The 26,076-nt window shown below is 46.4% G+C and overlaps 3 long non-coding RNA genes across 3 annotated transcripts; 2 read left to right on the top strand and 1 right to left on the bottom strand.

The window, feature by feature from the left end:
* Positions 1-1,337: 1,337 nt before the first annotated feature.
* Positions 1,338-1,645, bottom strand: LOC103638182 (uncharacterized). Its single transcript, XR_558611.3, has 3 exons — positions 1,614-1,645; positions 1,482-1,540; positions 1,338-1,397 (listed from the first exon to the last, which is right to left on the bottom strand). It is a non-coding gene; the product is annotated as an uncharacterized lncRNA (long non-coding RNA).
* A 5,048-nt stretch (positions 1,646-6,693) lies between these two features.
* Positions 6,694-7,091, top strand: LOC109942197 (uncharacterized). Its single transcript, XR_002264818.1, has 3 exons — positions 6,694-6,788; positions 6,870-6,961; positions 7,041-7,091. It is a non-coding gene; the product is annotated as an uncharacterized lncRNA (long non-coding RNA).
* A 1,137-nt stretch (positions 7,092-8,228) lies between these two features.
* LOC109942455 (uncharacterized) lies at positions 8,229-8,926 on the top strand. The gene is made up of 3 exons (XR_002265306.1): positions 8,229-8,389; positions 8,515-8,751; positions 8,821-8,926. It is a non-coding gene; the product is annotated as an uncharacterized lncRNA (long non-coding RNA).
* The last annotated feature ends 17,150 nt before the right edge of the window (positions 8,927-26,076 follow it).

A 26,076-nucleotide genomic window follows, 5' to 3' on the forward strand; every position in this document is an offset into this window, starting at 1 on the left:
ACGCGCGAGGAGGACAGGGACGCCGCCGCCGCCGCTTCCATTTCCGCGAGGAGGCGAGGATAGGCCGGTACGCCGCCGCGCCGCTCTTCGGCTTCTTCTTCCGCGAGCAGGCGAGGAGGACACGGACGCCGGCGGCTTCCATTTTCGCGAGGAGGACAGGGACGCCGCCGCAGTCGCTTCCATTTCCGCGAGGAGGACAGGTACGAAGCATGGGTGGCGATGATGGGATGGAGGGTGCCTTTGATTTCATATTTTTGATGTCTGGGTAGAGGAAAGCATTACAATAGATCTAGAGGTTGGGAATTTGGGATGCAATATATCCTCTAATCAGGTTAGTTGTGGGAAACTATGGTTACAAACTAAATAGCCCCACAGTGCGATAAATATGGTATAACCGTACAAAAGGGGGTCCACATCAGAGAAGCCAAAGACCTTCAATCCAGATGATTTCGCACAAAACACAGCACCAGTAAGATCAGAATTGGTTGTCAATAGCACCTTGTCGCTTTCGTTATCTTCATACTGCATAGAGCAACACATGAAATTTTAGCTGGTACAATTGTTCAGTATGTAGAGTATTCTAAATAAGCTAAGCTGACAGATTAATTCAACAGTGCTTGACAGCAACAGATACTGAATGTGATACATGATTAATTTCATGAACATCAATGTTTTCAAGTTGTACGATTAATCGTCCAAGTTAGTTTGGACCAATCACAATTAATTGCCCAAGTCCGACTAATCGTGATTAATCGCCCTTATCGGTCAGCCAGAACGACCAACAAATCGTTCGACTTGAAAACATTGATGAACATAAACGTGATATCTTGTATTTGGAAGTCAGACACAGAACATCTTATTCTTACCCTACTTCTCAAGATGGAAACAATGGGATGCCAAATTATTCAAGCTTACCAACAGTTGAATCACTCTCTTCTCATCAACCATGCCTAACCTTTGGATTACAGAAGATATCAGCTCATCTAAACTTTCAGAGCCTGAAATTCAACGAATAAACTGTTAGCTGAAGCATTCAGCCCCAATCAACTGACTAAGATCATATTCAGTACCTACCACAAGTGAATCTATGCATGCGTCCCTTCTTGTCCTAAAGCTTAAAGACAAATAAATTATCAACAGCAGGACGATAAATACTACTACTGCCATCCCTGGCATCTGATGGCATCACTAAAGGTAATTCATTGTACAATGCAATAATTCAGGCAAGAATTGCATTGAGAGGGAAGACAAATAAAAAGAACACAAAAGAAACATTAACTAAACCTGTGACTATCAAAATCCTCCTCTTGAGGTTGCTCTAGAGCAAGTGCAGAGTCCCAGAATTTCTGCATTATCGTGTTTGCCACATCAGTTGCAGCACCAGGACCTCCTTCAACCTTCAGAGGGAAAACCATTTCAGATGGACTAAGATTACTAAGATGGATTAAGAAAGAGAGGGCATGAGCCATGGAAAGGGAGACCATTGAAATTGCAGCATGGGTAAGTTGCAGAACGTCCAAACAAGCAGCAACCCGCCCATCTGTTCATGGAAAAGAAACATCAGATACACAATAGAAGTAAGGCAACCTTAGGCTGGAAGAATCAAAGTTTACCTCCATCAAGAACAGGAATATGCAAGAATTTGCCATCTCCTTGTTCGATATGTTTGAATTTGGGGATTTTGGAATCAAGAGGTCGTACTGGCCTGGGCTCGGTGCTGCTACTGTTGCTCTTTGTTGCGCGCGGTTGGGTTGGACATTGCCACCTAGCAGTCCTATAGGGTGTCTGAGTAGTGGCTCTGCCATTAGTCCCACCAACAATATCTCGACCTAACAAGATAGGTTCATGGACGTATGGGCGTATGGCTGTTGCCTGTGTGTCGGCCTGCAATTCCTACTCCACCCGCGGTTCAGTGTCTGAAGCCATGTCCACTGCAACACCATAGCAGATGGGCGTATTATATGGGTTGGTTGGTTTCTAGAGTCTTGGACGATTAGGATGTCTGATTGACTAATCGATCCATATTATTCTAAGGCACAAAAGTACGAATGCACAACAAACTAAAGTGTTAAAGAGATTTTTGTGCAGAAAACATTCACATGTGTCTTCATGAACTATCTGATCCTTATTTGAAAATATTTTTAAGTTCAAATTTGAAAATATTTTTATGTTCTTTTTCTGGTATGGGTGCATATATCTATTGGAATAAGGAGCATAGCCGAAGAACACTTTTGTGTTGAGAAATCTGCTGGCAAGTATTGCAGACAGACAGCCGGCGACGATAAATTCAGTGGTGCACGACGCCTGAACGATAGCCATTGGTCAGTGGTAATCTCTAGCCTTAACTTTTTCATCTTCTGTTGATCCGAACTATCTAAACTGGGAAAAAGTAATTAATTTAGCTTTTATCTTTGATACTTGTAACGATTCCCCTTTTTCCACCTCTACTTTGAGGCTAGGAAGGGTGCATTTCATCTTATTATTTGTTAAGGTACAACATGGATAAAAGGTGGATGAATGAACCTAGGTATATTTCTGACAATGTACTATAAACCATTATTTTGTAGTAATCACCTTTGACCAACATATCGTTTTTGTACCTAATATTTATAGGCACACGAAGGTCTACATAGATGGGGTAGCTGGATTTATTGAGTTTGCGTTTAGCAATTCTATAGGTGGAAATAGAATTCTATGTCCTTGTAGAAAATGTGTTAATTCTCTATGGAAAGATGAAAATGAAGTTCGTTCGCACTTGATATGTGATGGTTTTCAAGAGGGATACAAAAGGTGGACTTATCATGGAGAAACAGACTCTATGCCTATTAATAGTCATGACTATAATGATATAGAGGCTGCAAACAATTCAGATGAAGATGACATAGCCAATTTGGTTCAAGACATGGCTGGTGGTCTAGATGATAAATGGGATTTTGAAGTATCTGATGGTTTAGATGAAACTGATGTAGATTTAGAAGCCATCAATCAGTTAGTGATAGATAATACCCAAGAGCTATACCCAGCGTGTAAGAAGTTCTCAAAGTTGCATTTCTTAATAAGAATTCTTCACTTGAAATTGCTTGGAGGGTGGACAGATAAAAGTTTTGATATGCTACTAGATCTACTAATGGAGGCTTTCCCTGATGGCTTGGCATTGCCAAAAAATTTCAATGAAGCAAAGAAAGTAATTAAGTGTCTAGGACTCGGGTATATCAAAATTGATGCATGTGAAAATGACTGCATTTTGTTTAGGAAGGAGTATGCTAATTGTGATGCATGTCCCACATGTGAAAAGTCACGCTGGAAATCAAAAAGGAGAAGTTTAAATGGAAAACGTGTACACAAGGTTCCATGCAAAGTTCTTCGCTATTTTCCAATAAAAAGAAGGCTTCAGAGGTTATTTGTATCATCTAAGACAACAAGTGACACAAGGTGGCATGATGAGGAGCGTATACAAGATGGATTACTAAGGCATCCTGCAGATTCACCTCTGTGGAAGGATTTTGACCAAAAGCACCCAGTGTTTGCTTCTGACAATCGCAACATTAGACTTGCTTTAGCTACAGATGGTTTTAATCCGTTCAGGTCCATGAATGTTAGCTATAGCATTTGGCCTGTTATTCTCATCCCATATAACTTTGCACCATGGTTGTGTATGAAGCAAACAAATTTCATTATCTCATTGTTGATTCCAGGCCGTAGATCTCCTGGTAGTGATATAGATATTTATTTTGAGCCACTAATTGATGATCTGTTGGATATGTTTGTTGAAGGGGTAAGGACTTATGATTCCGCAAAGCATGAGTACTTCCAATTGCGTGTTGCAATAATATGGACCATATCTGATTATCCAGGCCTAGGGTACATTGCAGCATGTACTACATCAGGTCATGTAGCATGTATTGAATGCCACTCATATACATGTTCTCTACGATTGAAACAAGGTACAAAAAATTGTTATATGGGACATCGTAGATTCCTGGACCCCAACCATCCATATAGATTTGATCCAAATTCATTTGATGGTAAAGTTGAGGACCGGCCAGCGCCTAGACCACTTTCTGGGGAGGAAGTTTTATTGCAAACAGAGAATATGCACGCAGTGCATGGGAAAGGTTGCCAACATAAAAAGAAAGCAAAAAATAAGGAAGGGGAGCCTACTGTCATTTGGAAAAGGAGGTCTATTTTTTTAGGCTTCCATATTGGAAGGATTTAATGTTACGACATAATTTAGATGTCATGCATATCGAGAAGAATGTGTGTGACAACATTGTCAACACCATCCTAGGCATTCACCGAAAGTCCAAGGATAACTTGAAATATCGTTTGGATCTTCAGTCCCTAGGCATCCGAACTGAGCTTCATCCTGTTCCAGTGGGTGACAAGTTTTATTTACCACCAGCATCATATACTATGAGTGCGTCTGAGAAGACATTATTTTGTGAACTACTAAAAGGAGTAAAATTTCCTGATGGTTATGCATCAGATATAAGAAACAATGTGGACGTGAAGGAGAAGAAGCTTGTTGGGCTAAAGAGCCATGATAACCATGTTTTGTTACAATATTTACTTCCACTTGCCGTGAGAAGGATATTACCAGAAAAAGTTAGTGGTGCGCTGATTCGTGTGAGCAATTTTTTTAAGCAAATCTATTCGCCAGTTATTCATATAAGCGATATGCATAAGCTAGAGTCAGAAATAGCTGAGACTCTAAGCATTCTTGAGACTATATTCTTACCATCCTTTTTTGATATTATGGTACACTTAATGGTTCATCTTCCTACTCAAGTCAGAATTGCTGGCCCTGTTCAATTTCGTAATATGTACCCAGTGGAGAGGTAAATTTTAATATATTTTAGCAACAAATTAAACTTAGTTTTACTCATAGGAAGGTTTAACATATATGGCATTCTCCTTTATAGGTTTTTAATGAGATGTAAGGGCTATGTTCGCACTAGGAGTCACCCAGAGGGGTCAATTGCGGAAAGCTATCTATTTGATGAAAGTCTCACATTCTGTTCTCGCTATTTACATGGTGAAACTAGATTTAACCGGAAAAAAAGAAATGATGATGGCTTGGATGTTGATTTAATCAATACCACCCCTTTCTTCCATAACGTAGGTCGAGGATTAGTTGGTAAACATAGTGTCACATTAGACCACAAAACATGGCTTCAAGCACATAGATATGTCTTGTTCAACTATGACCATATAGAGCCTTACTTGAAGTAAGTTTTCCATTATATTTCTTATAATCAGTATCATCCATTTATTTCATGATTACTAAAGTATAATGTATGTTCAGTAAACATATAGAATATCTTCATTTGGTTGGCCATCAAAATCAAAGAACAATCAGTCGTTTACACTATAAGACATTTCACGAGTGGTTTAAGTCACACGTAAGTATCTATGAAAATGGTTTATACAACATCTAGTTCCACATTATTTCTGTAGTGCAATAACAATCTTCAATATCGTCAGGTGGAAACAACGGGTGAGGAAGTACCTGAGGAGATAACAATATTAGCTAAGGAGCCTAACATGGTTGCACATTCTTACGACAGTTATACTATAAATGGGATAAATTTCCATACACATTCTTATGATGTGGGTAGGTCAGTGCAGTGTAGTGGTGTAGCCCTAGTTGCGCATGCAACAATTTTTGATGGGACAAACAACAATAACCCAATATCAATGAGCAAAACTTATTATGGTGTTATAAAAGACATTCTTGAGCTGAACTACCATCACCAAGGAAAATTAGTATTGTTCAAATGTGATTGGATTGATAACCGAGTACGAGACAAATGGGTCAAAATAGATAATTTTGGGGTGACAATGGTCAACTTCAAGCATTTATTCAATACTGGTGACAACGAATTAGATGAGCCATTTATTTTTGCATCTCAAGCAACTCAAGTTTACTATGTGCAAGATCCTATTGATGCTGATTGGTTTACTGTTTTAAAGTCAAAACAACGTGACATGTATGACATGGATGAAAGGCTAGGCAATAGTACAGAAATAAGTTCTTTCTTGCCAGATTTGGATGCAAACACACAAGTTAATGTTTCTATTGGTGGTAGTAGTTGTGTTAGGACTGATATAGATGGAATAATGATTGACGAAAACCAACCTAGCAAGTAAGATATGTTTTTTTGTATGCAAAAATGTTTCATTTTTACATTGTAATGTGTGATTGTAATCTCTTTATGTCTTGATTCAGGAGTAAAGTTCGTAAGAGGAAGAGGAATGGGTAAAGAAACAGAGGTCAATGAATATGAACTACAGAGGGCTGCCAACATAAGAGAAAATATGAAGAGGATGAGATCTCTTAATCTCCCTGTACCTAGTACTATGGTTAATGAAGCAAATGGATCACATCGAGCCAACAAGAAACACAAGGTTAATGTATTCCCCTATTTAATAAGTTCATGTTTTGAACCTGTATGTTGAATGTTTTCAACTTCTTTGAGTGCAGACAAGGAAATTAGCATATTCAACTAATGGTCCTACTTTGCGATCAAGGACTCAAAGGGATATTGTTGACGATAACCATGAGGATAGTACTTCTGAAAATAGTTATGGAGAATCTGAATATCCCATCAATGATGAAGGTAACAATCAAACAAACTTTAAATTCACTGTATAACTTTTGAAAATAGTTATCAAGAAATGTTTTCATCTTTTTTATCTCATGCAATAAGCAGAGCAACCTACTGGGCATCATAATATAAGGAAAGGAAGGGGCCCAACCTTGAAGAAGAACATATATTCAAATAGTGGTGGGCCTAAAATCTCCATTACCCTTAATGAATATGACCAACCTGTTGGTAGGAACAACAAAGAGTATGGTAATTTCATAGGAACTTTGGTGAGGAAAAATATCCCGGTTTCTTCTGAGGATTGGAGACTAGTTGATTCTAAAAAGAAGTTCGAGTTATGGACAAAAGTGAAGGTAATCTGATTTATTGAGTTAATTTGACTTAGCCTATTATGAGTAGATTTGGTAATCAACTACAATTTTATTGAAACAGGAATACTATGAGTTGGATGAATCTGGTATAGATTATGTTATAACATCTGCAGCAAAAAAGTGGAGAGAGTTTAAGGCTGACCTAAAGATGAAATACTTTGATGAAACATTGAGTTTTGAAGAGCTTATTGCTAAAAGGGATGAAAGGGTGAAAGAATCTGATTGGGAGTGGTTGATAACTTATTGGATGTCTCCTGAAGATGAAGTACGTGCTAATTTGTTTTTAATTGCTTTTTTGAGATATAAACCTTCATTACATTGTTGTACGAATGAATTTGTCTTATTGTTTTGACTGATTATTATTTATGTTGTAGGTTCGTACAAACAGAGGTAAAGATAACCGTTCAAAGTTGACTATGTCACATGCAGCTGGCAGCAAAAGTTATGCTCGTGTGGGGCATGAACTGGTAAAAAACTTATAATCACTAGTTTGTATAATCATTAGTTTTATTTATGAAAAATCTAGTCAATTACTTGACCAATTCATTTTTTCTTGTAGGCCGAACAACAAGGACGTCCTGCGAGAAGAGATGAAATATATGTTAGAACACACACGCGTAAGAACAAAGAAGGGGATATTGTACCTCTACCTGGAGCAGAAATATTCATTGTGAGTACTTTTATTTATGATTTCTGTAATAATTAAAATATAGGTGAACAAAAGATAATATATATGTGGTTCTCTTAAGAATAAATTTGAAGAAGTTGTTGCTGCGAAGCCAGAATTGAAGGATAGAAGTATTCAAGATGGTGATTTATATGCACATGTTTTTGGAGAGAAAGAACCAAGAGGTCGTATTCGTGGTTTAGGCTTAGGACCAACTCCACAAGATGTAGGCACCCCTGGAACTCAAATGAAAATATCAACAAAGCTTCAAATGGCGTTGCAAGCTCGCAATCATTCTGAGCAAGAGGTTAGAGCCTTAAGACATGATATGAATCAGATGAAAGATAAAATGGATCAAATTTATCAAATGCTGGTAGCATCTCAAGGGGTGCAACATATAGAAAGCCCATCACAACATGGGTCTAATTCTCGACAGGTGATATAATATTGTATATATTTAGCCTTTGTAGCATATATCGAGCAGTTCGGCGTCTATCATGTTAATTAGGCTTGTTTCCTTTATCTCACTAACACTTTTTATTTTTATTTTTCTTTAGAACTTAAGGGTGCATCATTCAGATGAGGTGGCACATGATTACAATGGTAATGACCATTCACAAAATATGGTTCAAGATGACTTGCAACTTACTAGGCGAGTTGCAAGCACTGTGGGTCGTCCAAGGAATCGTGAAGATGTTAATACTATTGAAGAGCAAAGTCGCAGGCGAGACATTGCAACAATGGTACCTCAAAGAAATCATGGATCATCTCAAAATGCAGATGATAATCCTGTAATTTTCTCATCTATCACTTCATATTTATGTTTCATTATTTAAACTTTGTAATCTTACTTCACATATTTTATTAGGTTGGTAAAGAAGTGATATTATATTCTATGATGAGATCTGAAGTTCCTGTTGCAATAGCAAATATTATCTCAACCGACCCAACCACTAAGGTGGGAGATGTTCCTCTTGGAAGGGAGTTCACACAAGTTTTTGTGACTCGCGTGCTAAAAAGGGAAAGTACTCTGCCACGACCATACTTAGGTGTAGAGAGTATGGGGGATGCTCTTTTTATGCCCGTTGCATGGCCAACAAACAAGGTAATACTACAACCTTGTATTTTATTTATGTAATTAATGGAACAAGCTTCTAATGTTCTGTATTTTTAGATGAGTCGTAACAAACAATCAACGTTGATCCAAGGTTCTACAGCAGCAGGTAAATATTTTCTTCATATATAGTTGTGTATAAGTGTAGAGTTGGATTAAAAATAGACCTCTCTCTGCCTATCCATATATCTATAAGACATTGGGCAAATGTGCAATTTGAGTAATGGGCTCACAACAGGATTCATTTGTCAGTTATCTTACGACCTTTTGTAGCATGTCCCCATTTCTTTATTGTATTGGCACTGTCATGAATGAAAAATGGTATAACAATGGACTAAATCATTTTATTCCAATTGGGAAATGCTCAAATTTAGTGGGGGGAAGTCCATTCCGACCAAGTCCAATTCAATTAACTGCTGATCCTTTTTTAAAAGAATAGAATAGAATCACAGTTTTGGGCTTTCACTAGCATGCTCCACTGGATCGGATTGGTGAACTCTGGTTCCCATGATCCCATCGACCTTCACCTTCTGCTAGATAATCACGCTGACCAGGCTCGAGTTTGCCTTGACGCTCTCTTGGACCGTGTGGGATGAGCTCTCAAGGACATCTGCATTCTTCAGAACTCACATGACTGATTTCCAGTCTCCCATCGCTAACACACTCCCTGATGTAGTGATATCTTGTATCAATGTGCTTACTCCTCTCATGATAAACTGGATTTTTACTCAGCTATTGAGCAGATCTGTTGTCAATTCGGAGGTTGAATTTCTTCACTTCAGTGCCCAACAGATCCCCTATAAGTCTGCTCAACCACACTCCCTGACAGGCTGTCGTGGCTGCTGCTACATATTCTGATTCACAAGAGGACAATGATACTACCCTCTGCTTTTGAGATGACCAGGTGATAATGTTTTTGCCTAGAAAGAAAACAACACCTGTGGTGCTCTTTCTCTTCTCAAGGTCCCCAGCATGATCACTATCTGAAAAACCCAGAAGTTCAATTTCAGCTCCCTTGACATACTTACAACCATACTGGAATGTGCCAGCTACAAATCTGATAATTCGTTTGATAGCACTCCAATGTTATGCATTTGGATTCTCCATAAACCTGCTCACCATTCGCACTGAAAAAGCAAGATCAGGCCTTGTATTAACTAGATATCTCAGACTGCCCACAATACTTCTGAACTTGGTAGCATCAATGGTTGCTCCATAGGTGTGTCTGCAGGGTTGCATCCCTTCATTCTACAAATTTCAAGTATCTTCTTAGCATAAGCACTCTGGCAGATTTTGATTTCTCCTGGTTTTTGCTTTACCTCAATTCAAAGATAATAACTCAGGAGTCCCAGATCACTCATATAGAAACTAGTACACCCAGTCCAATTTAGAAGACATGGTTTAACATAGCATGAGCTCCCAAATTACACGACTGCATTTCATTTATTTCATATTTTTTATGATTATAAATCTATTGTTACTGAATAGTTCATTTGGTTACAGAACCAACCCTACCAATTTCGTATTGCAATAGCTAAACATTACTGGTCAATTGTTAGTCAACGATTGTCAAGCTTGAACCTTAATATGCGTATGTATGACACACTGTAATACAGAAGGTTACATAATAGCATGACAGCAACCAGTAAGCCCAAAAGTTGTATTAAAGACACGTTGGTTTCTAACCCAATTTGGCAATGACCGCATCTGTGACTTCCTGGGTGGTGCTGGTGCTGCCCAAATATTTGGTTTTGTACTTGCCTTCTGCAATGACACGCTTAACTGCTGTCTCCAGCCGGTCAGCAACTACTACACCCAGTGCCTTCTTAGCAAAACCTGGGAACCTTGCTCAAGTGCCTGTTCTCCATATACTCCAATGTCGAGTACAGCATCTTTTGGTAACTTCAAGTGCATTCTTAGCATAAACTGCCATAGCTATTACCCTTTTGCTAACTCTGGTAATTTATTGTAATCTAAGAATTGAGTTCAGTTCTTCCTCTATAGCTTTTCTCCGGCAACCTTGCTCAAGTGCCTGTTCTACACTTGAATTCACATGAATTACACATGTTGGAGATTACAGTTTATAAAAGTTACACATGAATTCAGATTTACACTTTATAAAAGTTCAGATTTACCTACTGTGTCACTTCATATGTCAATTTTTTTTTCTTAGCTCTGAAAACTTTGTTCACATCTGGTGCAGGAAAAGGTGCTGGAAGCACAAATGATCGGAGTTGATTCTTGAAGTGCGTGAGAAAATATTATTCGCATGCATGGTACGGTGGCCGTTGGTAACACCCAACTGTTGGAGAGATTTTAGTTTATTAGATAAATCTAGAGACTTTTGTATGTAATAGAACTGAAAGGTCACTTCGGAATTTAGAAAACATGTATACTACTTATATTTATAAGTTCATCAGGCAAATTGTGTTCCAAACAAATGTATGCGGGGACTCTAAAGTCATGGATCTATCTCTTTTAGTAATCAAATTTCTTATATTCTGAGCTACATATTATTCAGGTTGCCACGAAGTGTGTATTGTAACCAGTTTATTAATTGTTTCATTTAGAATATATATATTTGTATGCATATATTTTTTTACCGGACACAAAGAACAACGACAAACAATCTGTCGCCATATAGACTTTTAGCGACAGACTTGTTGTCGATACAGTAATTACGTCGTCCAGAATATGTGCGACGGCAAAGACCTGTCTGTCGGCAATAACAAACACATTACCGACAGATAGGTAGTCGGTATTGATATGTCTGTCGGTAAACAGTATTGCCGACACGACTTTTAGCGACACACATTATCTGCCGGGAAAACTCATTGCCAACAGACTGTGTGACGCTATTTAGGTGTATTACCATCAGATAGTCTGCCGGCAATAACGTGTCACGGTGTAGTGATGGACAGTTCTGGCACCCGCCCCTGATTATTTTGATCCTTATTTTCAACAGATGTAGTATGGGCTCTAGACTCATATGGATAACAGGTTTCAGGGCATGATGACTCATATGGATGGCCGTTTTGATACTCTGCAATCTCACTTTGATGGCCAGTACATTGCCCTGAACACAAATTTTTCTATTGTTGATACTCAACTTGATGGGATGCATTCTCAATTTGATGGTATCCGCTCTCATATTCAGAATACTATGCATGGTCCCATAATGAGCAAAATAAACAATATGCAACAGAGCTTTCAAGACAATATGGGTGATCTGTCTAGTTAGTTTGAGACTCTGTCCACCAGTGACATCATCCATTCGCTTGATGAGAGGTAGCAGCAACTTCAGAATGATTTCAGCCAATTCACTTCCATCTTTGACAGCTTCAACTCTCAATACTATAACATGTATCCACGTCCTCCACTAGGTGCGCAGTGAAGCCCCTCCTGTCTGCCAATTGATGCCAAAGGGGGAGAGAGATGTGGATGGAGATGTTTCATACAATCAGGGGGAGCTTGCACATGTGGACATTTAGACATTTGCATATGCATGTTTATTATGTCTATGTTTTATTTGAAGAGTTGATGAACAAATGTTATTTGTTTGCATTCGAACTTTATTTGTTAACTTCTTAAGGTTCTATTAGTTCGAAATATCTTGTGAACTTGTGAATGGTTAATCGAGGTGTGGTTACTCTTGCTACGCCTATGTCTCATAATATTATACTTGTATACCTCGATAACCATGATTGTAGGAAGATCTTCACCAAAACTCTGATATATTATGTCTGTAAATTTTTCAACTAGATATATCATGCATACATGTAGGGGGAGCTATTTCTACATTTTGAGTTTTCTATCCTGATTTATCAATATTTCAGATGAACTTTAAATCAAGATAAGTCACTCAAAACTCATTTGAAATCCTTCTTATACCTAGTGTGTAAGGAAGATTTGAAAAACTAAATCTGCTTTTTATGAAATATGAAGTGTGCATAATTACCAAAAAGGGGGAGATTGTGAATCATCTAGACCCCTTAGTGGTGTTTTGGTAATTAATGACAACTACTCGTGGACTAATAATTCTTGGAGAAATAAGAATGCAGGATTGGATCACAAGGAACAGAAAAGTCTTGGAGACTTATAACCATTGGTTGTGGATCAAGTGAAGGCAAAGGTATAACTTAGGTTTTGTTTTTGCCGGTCATCAGGAGTTTAGAGAAGAAATTGACCGGATTAGTAGGCTAGATAGTCGTACTATTAAGAGGGGTCAATGACTTTGATAGGTGTAAAACTTAGTGCCTCATAGAGCATATAGTGTTGCATTTGCATGAGGATTAACAACGCTTCGTTTTCGAGAGTAAAAGTCTTTTGTAAAGCGAAATTTAAAATTTTCTGAGTTCTGGAGGCCGCCCCGTCCGTGACCTTGCCAGAGGGATCTGCTGGCTCACCTGTCTCTGTGTACTTGTGCGGACCGTCTGACTAGGGTTGGCGGACCGTCCGCATGTGCCACAATGGATTTGGGCAGGGACGGTGTGTTTTTGGGATCTTGTACTACGGACTGTCTAGGGTTTTAGCCCGGATGATACTTGCTCCCAGGGGTGGACAGTCCGACCATGGTTGGCGAACAATCCGGCCATCTTGTTCAATGTGGTTAGTGCTCTGGCATTTCAAGTTGACAGTCCCCGGAGCGTCCGGCCTGGGCTGGCGGACCGTCTGAGCTTGACTTTTTCTGATAGCACTGACATGTTTCAAATGGGAATTATAGCCGTTACTTTTACGACGGACCGTCCGGCCATAGGGCGCGGACCGTCTGCATGTGCGCAGAAAGTGTCCTAGATGGCTCGGGTGTTGTCTGCGTCGAGCTCTCCATGAAGATTGTGGAGCAGCCGCGGTGTTAATTGTGAAGGGTTCACACCCATGTCGCTGGAGCGGCAAAGGCGACGCTAGTGGAATCGAGGTATTGAGTGATTTCTTGTCCACTTGGCTCAAAGATCAAGCTGTGTCTTAATATAGGAGCAAGTGAGAGCTTGAATTTCACCTCAACGTGGATTAGGGGTGATCCCAAATCACCGATACCACGTGATAAATTTTGGTGTCATTCTCTCACTCTTTACTTATTACTTTGCAAGTAGTTAGTAATTTGTGTATTGTCTATCATTTGTAGTATTGCCATAATTGCTTATCATATTTTGTTAGCCTATCATAGCTAGGAAATTTATATCTCTTATTGTATTGATTAAATTTCTCTAGTGTTTTTGATTTTAGTTAAAATCGTCTATTCACCCCCTCTAGCCGGTGTCCTAGATCCCACACTTGAGCGGCAAAGTCTAACCCTAGTTTGGTGCTACATGTCTCGCTTGACTCAGGGTGCACTCAAGCCCTACTTTACGAAGGCAATCACCAAAGGTTGCCTCTGACCCACGAACAACATTATACACTCTCGCTGTGCCTCGACAACACAAACTCAATTCTTACTTCATGGCACAAATCTTCTTCACGCATAGCAATTTTCCTATATTTCTTTTCATGCCATCAAAATATCCTTAACTAACATGCAGGTTACAGGTAAGTTTTAATAGGGTCTTCCAAGTTCAATACTCAAAATTACATGGTCAAACATTAAGCTCGCCGACCACTCTGACAACTCGGGGGCTGGGTTGCTGTCAGCCTCGTCGAGTCACTACTTCGACAGCTCTGCGGCTGGGCTGTTGCCCGCCTCGCCAAGTCATTGCTTCTCCGGCTAGGGGGCTGGTCCATCGCCCTGCCTTGCCGAGTCATTACTTCATCACCTCGTGTGTTGCACCGTCGTGTGCCTCACTGATTCGGTGCTCGCCAGTTCGGGGACTGGGACATCACCCAACTCGTGGACTTGCTGCTTCACCGGCATGGGGGCTGGGCCATCGCCTGCCTCACCGACTTGCTGCTTCACTAGCTCGGAGGCTATGCTATTGCCCACCTTGCTGACTCGCTGCTTCACCGGCTTGGGACTGCACCGTCGTGCGCCCCGCTGACTCGCTGCTTCGTCGGCTCGGGAACTAGGCCATCGACCACCTCTCCGGCTCGCTGCATCACTGACTTGGGGTTGGGCCATCGCCCATCTTGCTGGCTCGCTACTTCACTAGCTCGGGGACTAGGCCATCACTCGCCTCACCGACTCGCTGCTTCCCGGCTCAGGGGCTGCACCGCCATGTGGCCCGCTGACTCGCTGCTTCGTCGGATCGGGGACTAGGCCATCGCCCACGCTCTCTGACTTGCTGCTTACTGGCTCGGGGGCTGCACCACCGTGCAGCCCACTGGCTCGCTGCTTTGTGGCTCGGGGACTAGGCCATCTCCCGCCTCTCTGACTTGCTGCTTCACCGGCTCAAGTGCTGCTACCTGCCTCACCAAGACCACTCATAGGAATAATTTGCTTGATCCTCAACCTGATTATCTTAATCAGCTTGAGTTTTAGGGGCTGCATGGAGGATAACATCAGAAAATTTTCAAAGACTACAAAACTTGAATCTCGGGGGGCTACACCTGTTGGGACGAAGGCGAACATGCCACCTTCGCTCGACGACTTCCACCTCGCATTGCGCAGACAAAGAACGCATCCACAAGACCCACCAGATAGGCCATGGGCGCTGACCAGACGGAGGCCTGTTCTGCCCCCTTCGCTCCGACGAGACAAGACGAAGGCCCTGTCGAAGACCACTGGACCTCCCGCTCCCTCACCATGGAGAGAGGCCCATGTAAGTTTGGCCCACAAAGCCAGGCCCCACGTGGGCATGCGTGAATTGGGCCACGTCAGTAATAAAGTATACCGTAATGACTGTCTGTAACCCCCCTCATGGGAATATTCTAGGGATAAACCAGGTACTCGAGGGTCTAAATGTCTTTGACAAAGATAGGCGGCCCCTCGAGCACCTATAAATACCCTCGTACTGTGCCCAAGCACAGGGAGATTAACATGGCTTTTGACATCCCGTGTCAGCATTACAAACTCTCTCCCCAATTTCCTATTGGATCAACCTGTCTTGAAGGGCAGGTTCCAACATTTGGTGCCCAACGTTCATGCAACGAAAAAACAACCCGCGATGGCCCCCAAGAGAGGAACTTCGAAGGCTGCCGCATCCATTGACGACGCAGCGAAGGCAGCACTCGTGGCAGAGAAGAAAGGCAAAGCCCTCGCAGACACCACCCCCTAAGAAGCCTTCGAAGATGACGCTGTCAACGACAAGAGACAGCGCCAGGATCACCCCACCCCGACGGCATTGTGCGCACCTGCAGTTCTGAGGGCGCACCACAAGCACCACCACCAGGCTTCGCTCCGCCAGAGGGCGAAGACACCATAGAGGGCGGAGAAGTCATCGACATCTCGACCGAAGACTAGCTAAAGCTACGAGCTTTGCACATAAAAAACAACCACCTACAGAAGCAGAAAGAAATCCTCGAAGCCAAGCGCCAATGAGTCACCATGCAAGCCAAAGTGAGTCAGATGATACAAGATGAGGAGCAGAGAGCTCGAGAGCTAGAACAAGAGATCGCGCTCATGCAAGGCGAAAGCCTATACAACCTGCAGTGCGAACCCCTCGCACCGTCAGTGCCTCTCCAGCAATACACTCAAGCTGAAGACCCATTCCAACCACAGCGCGACCCCTTCATTCAACTAGCTGTCGCTTTCCAGGGGATCAACTATCTCGACGAGCGAAGTCCGCTGGCTTCGCAACTCCAAGCATCACCCTAGCCCACCAACTTCAGGGCCAGTACCTACCCCGAATACAATGGCAGCACTAACCCGGCTCAGTACATTATGAGCTACCAGGTCACCGTCACATCATCCGGAGGGGACGATGCCACCATGGCCAAGTCCTTCATCATCGCACTCGAAGGCCCGACCTTGACTTGGTATACCAGGTTACCGCCACTGTCCATCGAGTCCTGGAAAGGGCTTCACGATAAATTTCTGCTCAACTTTCAAGGGTATCGACCCGACACAGACACCCTGGCCAAGTTATCCCTCTGCAAGCAGCAGGAAAAGGAAACTCTTCGCGAATATTACAGAAAATTCCCGACGATCAAATTGCAACTGCCATCAGTTGACGATCACATAGCAATCCAGTATGCCATTAGTGGTCTTCGGGCAGACGTCCTGTACAGTCATTGCATCAGGGATCCACCCAAGAACCTATAGGAGCTATACCAACTGTTTGAGAAGTATGCCAGGTCTGAGGAGCTCCATCAACGCAAGGTTGAATCTCAGAGGAAGCCTAAGACCCTCTTCAGTCTAGCAGAATTTCGACCCGATCGGCGCAGTCAGACTCCAGCAAAGACAATCGCAATCATCAACAGGTACACACCATAGCCAATCAGCACCTAGCCGGAGAGCCCACCCGTCGTCAGGAATACCCTCCTCAAGGTCATGGCAGCGGCGCAAGAGGAAGAGGCCGAGGACGAACACATCAACCGTGAAGATTCTATTGCTTATTTCATGGCAAAGACTGCACGCATCCAACAAGGGATTGTTCGAAGACTAAGGCAACCAAGGACAGAATGTCTAGAGCTCAACCAGTCGAGAACCAATGGGTCATCATGCACACTTACCACCACCAACAACCCTACCATAACGAGCAAATCCAGCACCAACCCAATCATGCTTACCAGCACCACCAAGAGGTGCAGGTTCTACCACCACCGCCTCCGCACCACCCAAATCCTCCACACCACAACCACCCACCGCAAGCGCCCAAACAAGAAGACTTCGCTGAGCCACCATATCGTGGAGTCATCCACATGATCACTGGGGGGGTCCAGCATGGACTTTGACACAAAGCGACATAAAAAGAACCACTATCGAAGTGTCAACCATGTCACTCTCACTGGCCCAGTGGTGCAAACAAAATGGTCCCATGTACCGCTCACCTTCGATGCTAGGGATGTCGACTTGCACAACGCTCCACATGCAGACACCATGGTGATCAACTACAGGGTAGCAGGCTGGGATCTACACAAAGTGTTGGTCGACAACGGCAGTCAAACCAACATCATTTTTTGGCACTCCTTCGATCGTATGGGAATCAGCCACAGCCTCCTCAAGCCTGCAGATAATCCCCTCTACGGATTCGGCGGCAAGGGCACTTTTCCCGTCGGCAAGATAGAGCTCCCCCTGTCATTTGGTGTAGCGCCCAATGCGCGGAGTGAGCAGGTCACATTCAACATTGTTGACATGGTCTACCCATACAATGCCATAATGGGGCGTGGCTTGATTAACAAATTTGAGGCAGCCATTCATGGGCTCTACCTCTGCATGAAAATCCTAGGCCTACAGGGCGTGATCACTGTCTACGGTGACCAGTAGACAACGCGCAATATCGAAAGAGACTTCGTGCCAGGGCAACGAAACGTACACTGCCTCACGTCAGAGCGCGAAGGCTTCAAGAGCAAATGCCCAGTCGAAGACGAAAAAGTCAACGCCTAGCTCCAAAGTAACGATGGGATGAAGGTGGTACCCCTCGACCTAGCAACCCTGAAGCAAACAGTCATAATCAGCGAAGACCTGACATCATGAGACGAGGAAAAACTCATTTCCCGTCTCTCCTTTAACAAGGATGTCTTGGCATGATCCACCCTCAATCTAGTCGGGGTCAGCCGCTCCATCATCGAACACAGCCTGGGCATCGACCCCTCGGTGCGCCCAAGAAAGCAGCGGCTGCGGAAAATGTCCGACGAGAAAATAGAGGCAGCCAAGGCCGAAGTGCACCGCCTGTTGGAAGCCAGATTCATCGAACCAATCGCTTATCCGACATGGCTCGCCAATGTTGTCATGGTACAGAAGAAGAGCGACAAATGGCGCATGTGCATCGACTTCACGAGCCTCAATAAGGCTTGCCCCAAGGACAATTTCTCTTTGCCATGAATTGACAAAATTGTCGACAGTGCAGCAGGCTGCAAAGTCATGTCCCTCCTAGATTGCTTCTCGGGCTACCACCAGATTTACATGAAAGAGGAGGACAAGGCAAGTACAAGCTTCATCACACTCTTCGGCACGTACTGTTTCGTGCGGATGCCTGAGGGACTCAAGAACGCCGGCTCAACCTTCTCTCGCCTCACTAAGAAGGTCCTTGAAAACCAAGTAGGCCACAACATCTTCACTTATGTTGATGACATTGTCGTTGCGAGCAAAAGCAAAGAGGACCACCTGACCGACCTCGTAGAGACATTCGCCAACATGCGCGACGCAAGACTCCGGTTCAACCCAGAGAAGTGTGTCTTGGGGGTACGCCAGGGGAAAATACTTGGTTACTTGGTATCGCACCGAGGAATCGAAGCCAACCCAATCAAGATCCAAGCAATTATCAACATGGCACCCCCGCAGTCAACCAAAGACGTCCAACGACTGACAGGAAGATTGGCGGCCCTGAACAGATTCATCTCCAAGTCCGCCGAGCGAAGCCTGCCCTTCCTCAAAACGTTGCGTGGGGCGAAAGACTTCGTTTGGGGCATAGAGCAGGCAGCGGCCTTCGAGTCGCTCAAACAACACATATCTGACCTAGCAACCCTAACAAGTCCTGACCCTTCGCTTCCACTGCTTCTCTACATCGTGGCCTCACACTACGCAGTCGGCGCAGCATTAGTCCAAGAGCAGGACAGAGATGACAAAAACTAGCAATGCCCGGTGTACTACGTCTCCGAAGTCCTCACATCTTCCAAGTGCAATATGACCGAGCTCGAGAAAAGTTCATATGCAGTGGTCATGGCTTCGCGCAAACTAAGACACTACTTCGAGGCGTTCAAAGTACGAGTCACTTCGGACAGGGATCTGGGAGAATTATTTAGGAACCCGGAGGCATCCGCCAGAATTGCAAAATGGGCAGTAGAACTGTTCGGGTACAACATCATTTTTGAGCCCAGAACAATAATCAAGCCGTAAGTCTTAGCAGACTTCATCGTCGACTGGACAGGACCCATGGGGCCACAACAAGAACACTCAGCAACAATTTGGACTATCCATTGCGATGGCGCATGGTTCCATGCGGGGGCAGGCACCGCAGCGATTATCACATCACCCGTCGGGGTCAAGTACAGATACGCCGCGCGCCTCAGCTTTGCTCTAGAGTCCGACAGGTGCACCAACAACATAGCAGAATACGAAGCCGTCATCCTTGGTCTTCGCAAACTATGGGCCCTCGGCGTCACCACATGCATCATCAGAACAGATTCCAAGGTCATCGCTGGTCAGATCAAAAAGGAGTACTCAGCAAAGGAGCCTGTGCTAATGCAATACCTCACCTTGTCCACGACCTCGAAAAACAATTCATGGGTTTCACCCTACAGCACGTCGAGCGAAACAAGAACGAAGAGGCCAATGCATTGGCCAAAGCAGCAGCCAAGGGCAAGGCCCTGCCATCCAACGTGTTCTACCATGGCACACCAGTCGTCCGTTATCCCGAAGGCTTACAGATAACACAAGACGCCGATGGCCACCGAATCGTCAACCTCATAATGGTCGAAGACTGGTGGGCCCCAATAACATTATACCTCTAGGGCCATTACCATCCATTCGATCGCAACGAGGCCAAAAGGCTGAAACACAGAAGCAGGGGCTTCGCAATAGTCGAGGGCCAGCTTTACAAAAAGGGTATCAGCCAGCCTATGTTGAAATGCATAACCGAAACCGAAGGCCTAGAGATCCTCCACGAAGTCCACGGCGGAACCTGCGGGTCACACTCAGGACCCAGGGCCCTCACAGCCAAGGTGATTCGTCAGGGATTCTATTGGCCCGCGATAATATGCACGGCCAACCGAGTCACCAGGTCATGTGAAGCATGCTAAAAATTCTGCCCTCGCTCAGGCGCCACTTCACAATTTACCAAGCTCATCGCACATACCTGGCCACTTCAGCGATGGGGGCTGGACATCATCGAGCCACTGCCTACAGCGCAAGGGAACCTTAATTTCACCTTCGTCACCGTCGAATATTTTACCTGGATCGAAGGCAGAGCAGTCTCCACGATAATAGCAAAGACCGCGCAAAAATTCTTCTGGCAAAACATCGTCTACTGGTTCAGAGTCCCATCCAAGCTAACAGTCATGGCAAACAGTTTGACAACCAGGATTTCTGGGAATTCTGCACTTCCATCGGCACCAAGGCAGTGTTCGCCTCCGACTACCACCCACAATCCAATGGTGTCGTCGAACGCGCCAACGACAAGATCTTCAGCGCTATCAAGAAAAGGCTCCTTAACGACAAAAAGGGCAAATGGGCGGACCAATTACCTAAAGTCATATGGGTGCTGAACACGACAGAATGCCAAGCAACCGGGTTCACACCTTTCCGCCTGATGTACGGATCAGAGGCAATGACACCGCAAGAATTAAAGCACGGATCCCCCAAACAAACCAATTAGTCATCCCCAACGTCGACGAATCAACCTCCAAAGATCTCATTGACGGAGACCGTGTCCTCGCCTTGCAGGCCCTAAACAAGTATCAAGCCCAGACTAAGGCATGGCATGACAACAATGTTGTCCCAAGAGAATTCAACGAAGGGACTTAGTACTCATAAGGACCACTAGAACAGAGTCCCGGGGCAAGCTAGAGCCGAACTGGGAAGGGCCATACATAGTCAAGACAAAGGCATCCCCAAACGCTTACAGGTAACAACATCATCTGACGAAGACTTAGAGCATTCATGGAACATAGATAACCTCCGTAAATTCTTTATTTAAGATCCAAGGCCTAAGCGCCTTTGTAATTCTTCAAACAATGTTACTCAGGCCCGCACTCTTTTCCTCCCAGGGGGTGAGGTTTTTAATGAGGCAGAGCCATTTAATATACTACTAAAAAGCCCCCGCAAAAAATCCAGCTAGCATCATGTTCATGAGTGTCGAAAAAGACCGCATCGATGGCCTTCGACATTCGACGAACCAAACAGTCACTGCAAGAGGCAGCCTAGACTACCCTCGCGTGTGACACGTCCGAGCAAAAGTTGCCTAAGGGTGCAGCCGGACATGCACAATAAGTGCGCGACATCACCCTAAGGGTGTGAAGTCTTTACTATAAGACAAATTCAAGCAAAAGCCGCCCATGGGTGCAACCGGACATGCACAATAAGTGCGTGACATCACCCTAAGGGTGCGAAGTCTTTACTATAAGACAAATCCGAGCAAAAGACACCCAAGGGCGCAGCCGGACACGCACAATAAGTGCGCGACATCACCCTAAGGGTGTGAAGTCTTTACTATAAGACAAATCCGAGCAAAAGCTTCCCAAGGGTGCAGTCGGACACGCATAAAAAGTGCGCAACATCACCCCAAGGGTGCGAAGTCTTTACTACAAGACACGTCCGAGCAAAAGCCGCCTAAGGGCGCAGCCGGACATGCACAATAAGCGCGAGAAATCAACCTAAGGGTGCGAGGTCTCTACTATCCGACACGGCCGAACAAAAGCCACCTAAGGGCGCAGCCGGGTACGCGCCAGCAGCTTTCGATATCGCTCGCGGGAAGCGAGGTCCCCATCCCATGCCAACACGATTACAAGTCGAGACAATCTCACAACAAGCGCAGCACGCGGTTTCATCATAGTTTACATGCACAAAGCAAAGGGTCTGTCAGCCACATTGCACAATAATACAAATCACATCTTGTTGCCCTCCCTCTCTATTGTGAATCGGGGGAGGGCAGCATTTTCACTCACTATCGCAACACGAGAGCGCGGCCAGCAAACATGCTACATCGGCTCAACCTTCTGAAAGTCGCCTAGAGGGGGAGGGGGTGAATAGGCAAAACCTGAAATTTATAACTTTAAACACGCACTAAGGTCGGGGGTTAGCGTTAGAGTTAAATTCAAGTTGGAAAGAGAGGGCAAAAACAAATCAAATGAGAATCAAGCAGATGAACACGATTGTCGGCGTTTCGACCCCGGGGGGTCCCTGGACCGACGAGTAAATTGTCGCTGCGTGTCCCAGCCCAGATGGGTCGGCGCAAGACGGAACACATGGGGGAAACAACAAAGGGGAACCGCGGCTCGTGTTGTCCTGCGCCCAAGGCGGATGCGCTTGCAGTAGGGGGTTACAAGCGTTCGCGGGGGGAGAGAGAGAGAGCCTGCTCGTCAGCCCGTCCTCCCGCGCGGCCACCTTTTGTACGACGGCCCTGGACCTTCCTTTTATAGATGTAAGGAGAAGGCCCAGGTGTACAATGGGGGTGTAGCAATGTGCTAACATGTCTAGCAGAGGGAAGCCAGAGCCCTATGTACATGCCGACGTGGCTGTCGGAGAGGTTTTGGCGTCCTGTTCATGTGACGTCGTGGCCGTCGGAGGAGCGCTTGAGCCCTGTAGGAGCACAGCTGTCGGAGCTGTCGAGTCCTTGCTGATGTCTCCTTGCTTCCGTAGGGGGCTGAGAACCACCGTCGTCATGGAGCACGCGGGGTGCCATCATTACTTGTTTTACCGGGACGAGCCAGATGGGACGCCGGTCTTGTTCCCAGTAGCCTGAGCTAGCTAGGGGTAGGGTAATGATGTGGCTCCCTGCGACGTGGTCGGTCCGAGCCCAATGTCGGGCGAGGCGAAGGCTCCTCCGAGGTCGAGGCTGAGTCTGAGCCCTGGGGTCGGGCGAGGCGGAGACCGTCGTCCGAGGTCGAGGATGAGTTCGAGCCCTAGGGTCGGGCGAGGCGGAGTCCGAGCCCTGGGGTCGGGCGAGGCGGAGATCGTCTTCCGTGGTCGAGGTTGAGCCCGAGCCCTGGGGTCGGGCGAGGCGGAGATCGTCTTCCGTGGTCAAGGTTGAGCCCGAGCCCTGGGGTCGGGCGAGGCGGAGCTTCCTATGGCGCCTGAGGCCGGACTTGGCGGCTGTCAGCCTCACCCTGACGGGTGGCACAGCAGTCGAAGCAGCGCAGGTGGCGCTGTTTTCCTGTCAGGTCAGCCAGTGGAGGGGCGAAGTGACTGCGGTCACTTCGGCTCTGTCGACTGAAGAGCGTGCGTCAGGATAAGGTGTCAGGCGATCCATGCATTGAATGCTCCTGCGATCCGGTCGGCTGGCGAGGCGATCTTGGCCAAGGTTGCTTCTCCGCGAAGCCTGCCCGAGCTGGGCCTCGGGCGAGTCGGAGGTGCGCCTGTTGCTTGAGGAGGCCCTCGGGCGAGGCGTGAATCTGCCTGGGTCTGCTGTTTTTGCCCGAGGCTGGGCTCAGGCGAGGCGAGATCGTGTCCCTTGAGCGAACAGAGCTTTGTCCTGTGTTGCGCCCATCAGGCCTTTGCAGCTTTGTGCTGATGGTGTTTACCAGCCGAGTTTAAGAGTCTTGGGGGTACCCCTAATTATGGTCCCCGACATTAGCCCCCGAGCCTCAAAGGGAGTGTGGGTACTCGCTTGGAGGCTTTGTCGCACTTTTTTTGCAAGGGGACCGGCCTCTCTCGGTTGCATTTTGTTCCGGTGGGTGCGCGCGAGCGCACTCGCCGGGTGTAGCCCCCGAGGCCTCGGAGGAGTGGTTTGACTCCTTCGAGGTCTTAATGCCTTTCGTGATGCCTCAACCGGTCTGATTGTTCCCTCATGTGAACTGGTCGTAGCCCGGGTGCATAGTCAGGTTCCGAGTTCTTGAGCTGGTATGTTGACGCCGTCAACGGTTTGGCTGGAGCCGGGTTTGCGAGAGCAGCCCCCGAGCCTCCGCACAGAGCGAGAGGACGACCAGGGACTGACTCGGCTTTTATCATATGCCCCTTCGTCGCCTTTTCGCAAGGAGGAGGGGGGAAAGCGCCATGTTGCCCTCAGAGGGCACCAAACATGGTGTCTCTAGTGAGTTGCTAACGGGTGATCCGAGTGGACGCCCGTGCCCCGTTCGATAAGGGTCGGCTAGTGGCCCAGAGGCGCGCTCCAAAAGTACCTGCAGGTGATTTGCCGGACCCGGTCCCGTTTGATAGGGTTCGAGGGCTCGATGCCTCCCTCTGATGTGATTCCGTTACAGAATCGCTCCTGTTGGTCTCGGAAATGTCCTAGGGTAACTCGGGAGCGTAGCCCGAGCCTCGGCCATGTATCGGACGTACCCAGAGTCATCCCTCACTCTGCGTGTTCTGAGGCGGCTGTCGAACCCTTCGGAGGGGGGGGCAGCCTGCGAACCCCTGATCAGTAGTGGGCGCGGAGCCCGAGTGGCCTGAGGCAGCTGTCGAACCCTTCCGAGGGGCCAGCCTTCGAACCTCTGACCAGTAGTGGGCGCGGAGCCAGAGTGCTCTGAGGCGGCTGTCGAAACCCTTCCGAGGGGCCAGCCTTTGAACCGCTGATCAGTAGGAGGGCTCAGGGCCCGCTTCCTTCGCGGAGAAGGATCCCTTTCAGAGTATCCCCTTTCCCGGTCCCTGTAGCAAGAGAGAGAAAGGGGAAGAGAAAAAGGATACGAAATTGAACGATGTGGCGCACCTTTTTTGATGCGGTCATTATGGCAGAGGTGAAGCGTCGCCCGCTTCGCCTGCCAAAGGTGTCGCCTGCCCTGCCGCAGAGTTAATGTGATGGGACGAGTGGTTCGTGGGGCAGCCGTTGTGCATGCGCGAGCCGTTCGAGGAATGGAACACGGGCGTGTCGTCTTCACACCGTGGGAGAGGGTTCTCTCGCTGTCCCAGGAGGGGACGTGAGCCTGCAGACGATTTGACTGCTGCTTCCGCCCGCCTGCCGCCGCCATTACTGCCGGCCCACTTTTGGCCTATCGACCGTCGCGCCTTCTCCCGCGGCTGGCTGACCCGTGACCGATGTGCTCGGTTGGCACCGTTGGGCCACGCGCAGGGTCGCCTCGAGTCACGACACCGGTTCCGCAGTCGAGAAGGCGCGGTACTGGCGCAAGTGGCAGTGCAGTTTCTCGCACATAGTAACCGGCGCGCAGGTTACATGACGTGTGGGCCTGGGCCTCTATGCTGGACGCGTCGAAGTCGAAAAGGTGCATCCCCTTGGTGCAGTTGCATGCCGCCTGCATGGCGGTCCGCCCTTTCGCCCGCTGGTTTAGGCGAAGATGAAGGAGCGCTTGTAACCGCTGGGCAGTTACGCGCTCCGCGCGCGGCGGTTTGGCTTGAAAAGAAAACTTTGTCGGCCCAGGAGCAGGTGACTTCCCAGGCCGAGGAGGTGTAGAAGCGGCGACTGGAACCTGGCCGGGTCATCCACTGGCGGGACCAACGCCGGAGTCGGGTTGCCGAGGCCATGAGCCGGGCTGATGTCCTCGCGGGACAGCTAGCTGAGGCTACGGGGCGGCTGATCAAGCCGTCTGCTTGGGTCGGGTTTCTGGAGGAGACCCTGGCGGCGATGGCCCAAGCGCGGTGCTGACGTCTTCCTTTGAGGGGGAGATCCTCCGACCGTGTCGTCGTCCGAGGCCGGGTCGGATTCCGCCGAAGGTGGAGTCGACGCCGAGGGTGTTGCT

The sequence above is a fragment of the Zea mays genome, chromosome 9 (assembly GCF_902167145.1).
Source record: "Zea mays cultivar B73 chromosome 9, Zm-B73-REFERENCE-NAM-5.0, whole genome shotgun sequence".
Taxonomy (NCBI): domain Eukaryota; kingdom Viridiplantae; phylum Streptophyta; class Magnoliopsida; order Poales; family Poaceae; genus Zea; species Zea mays.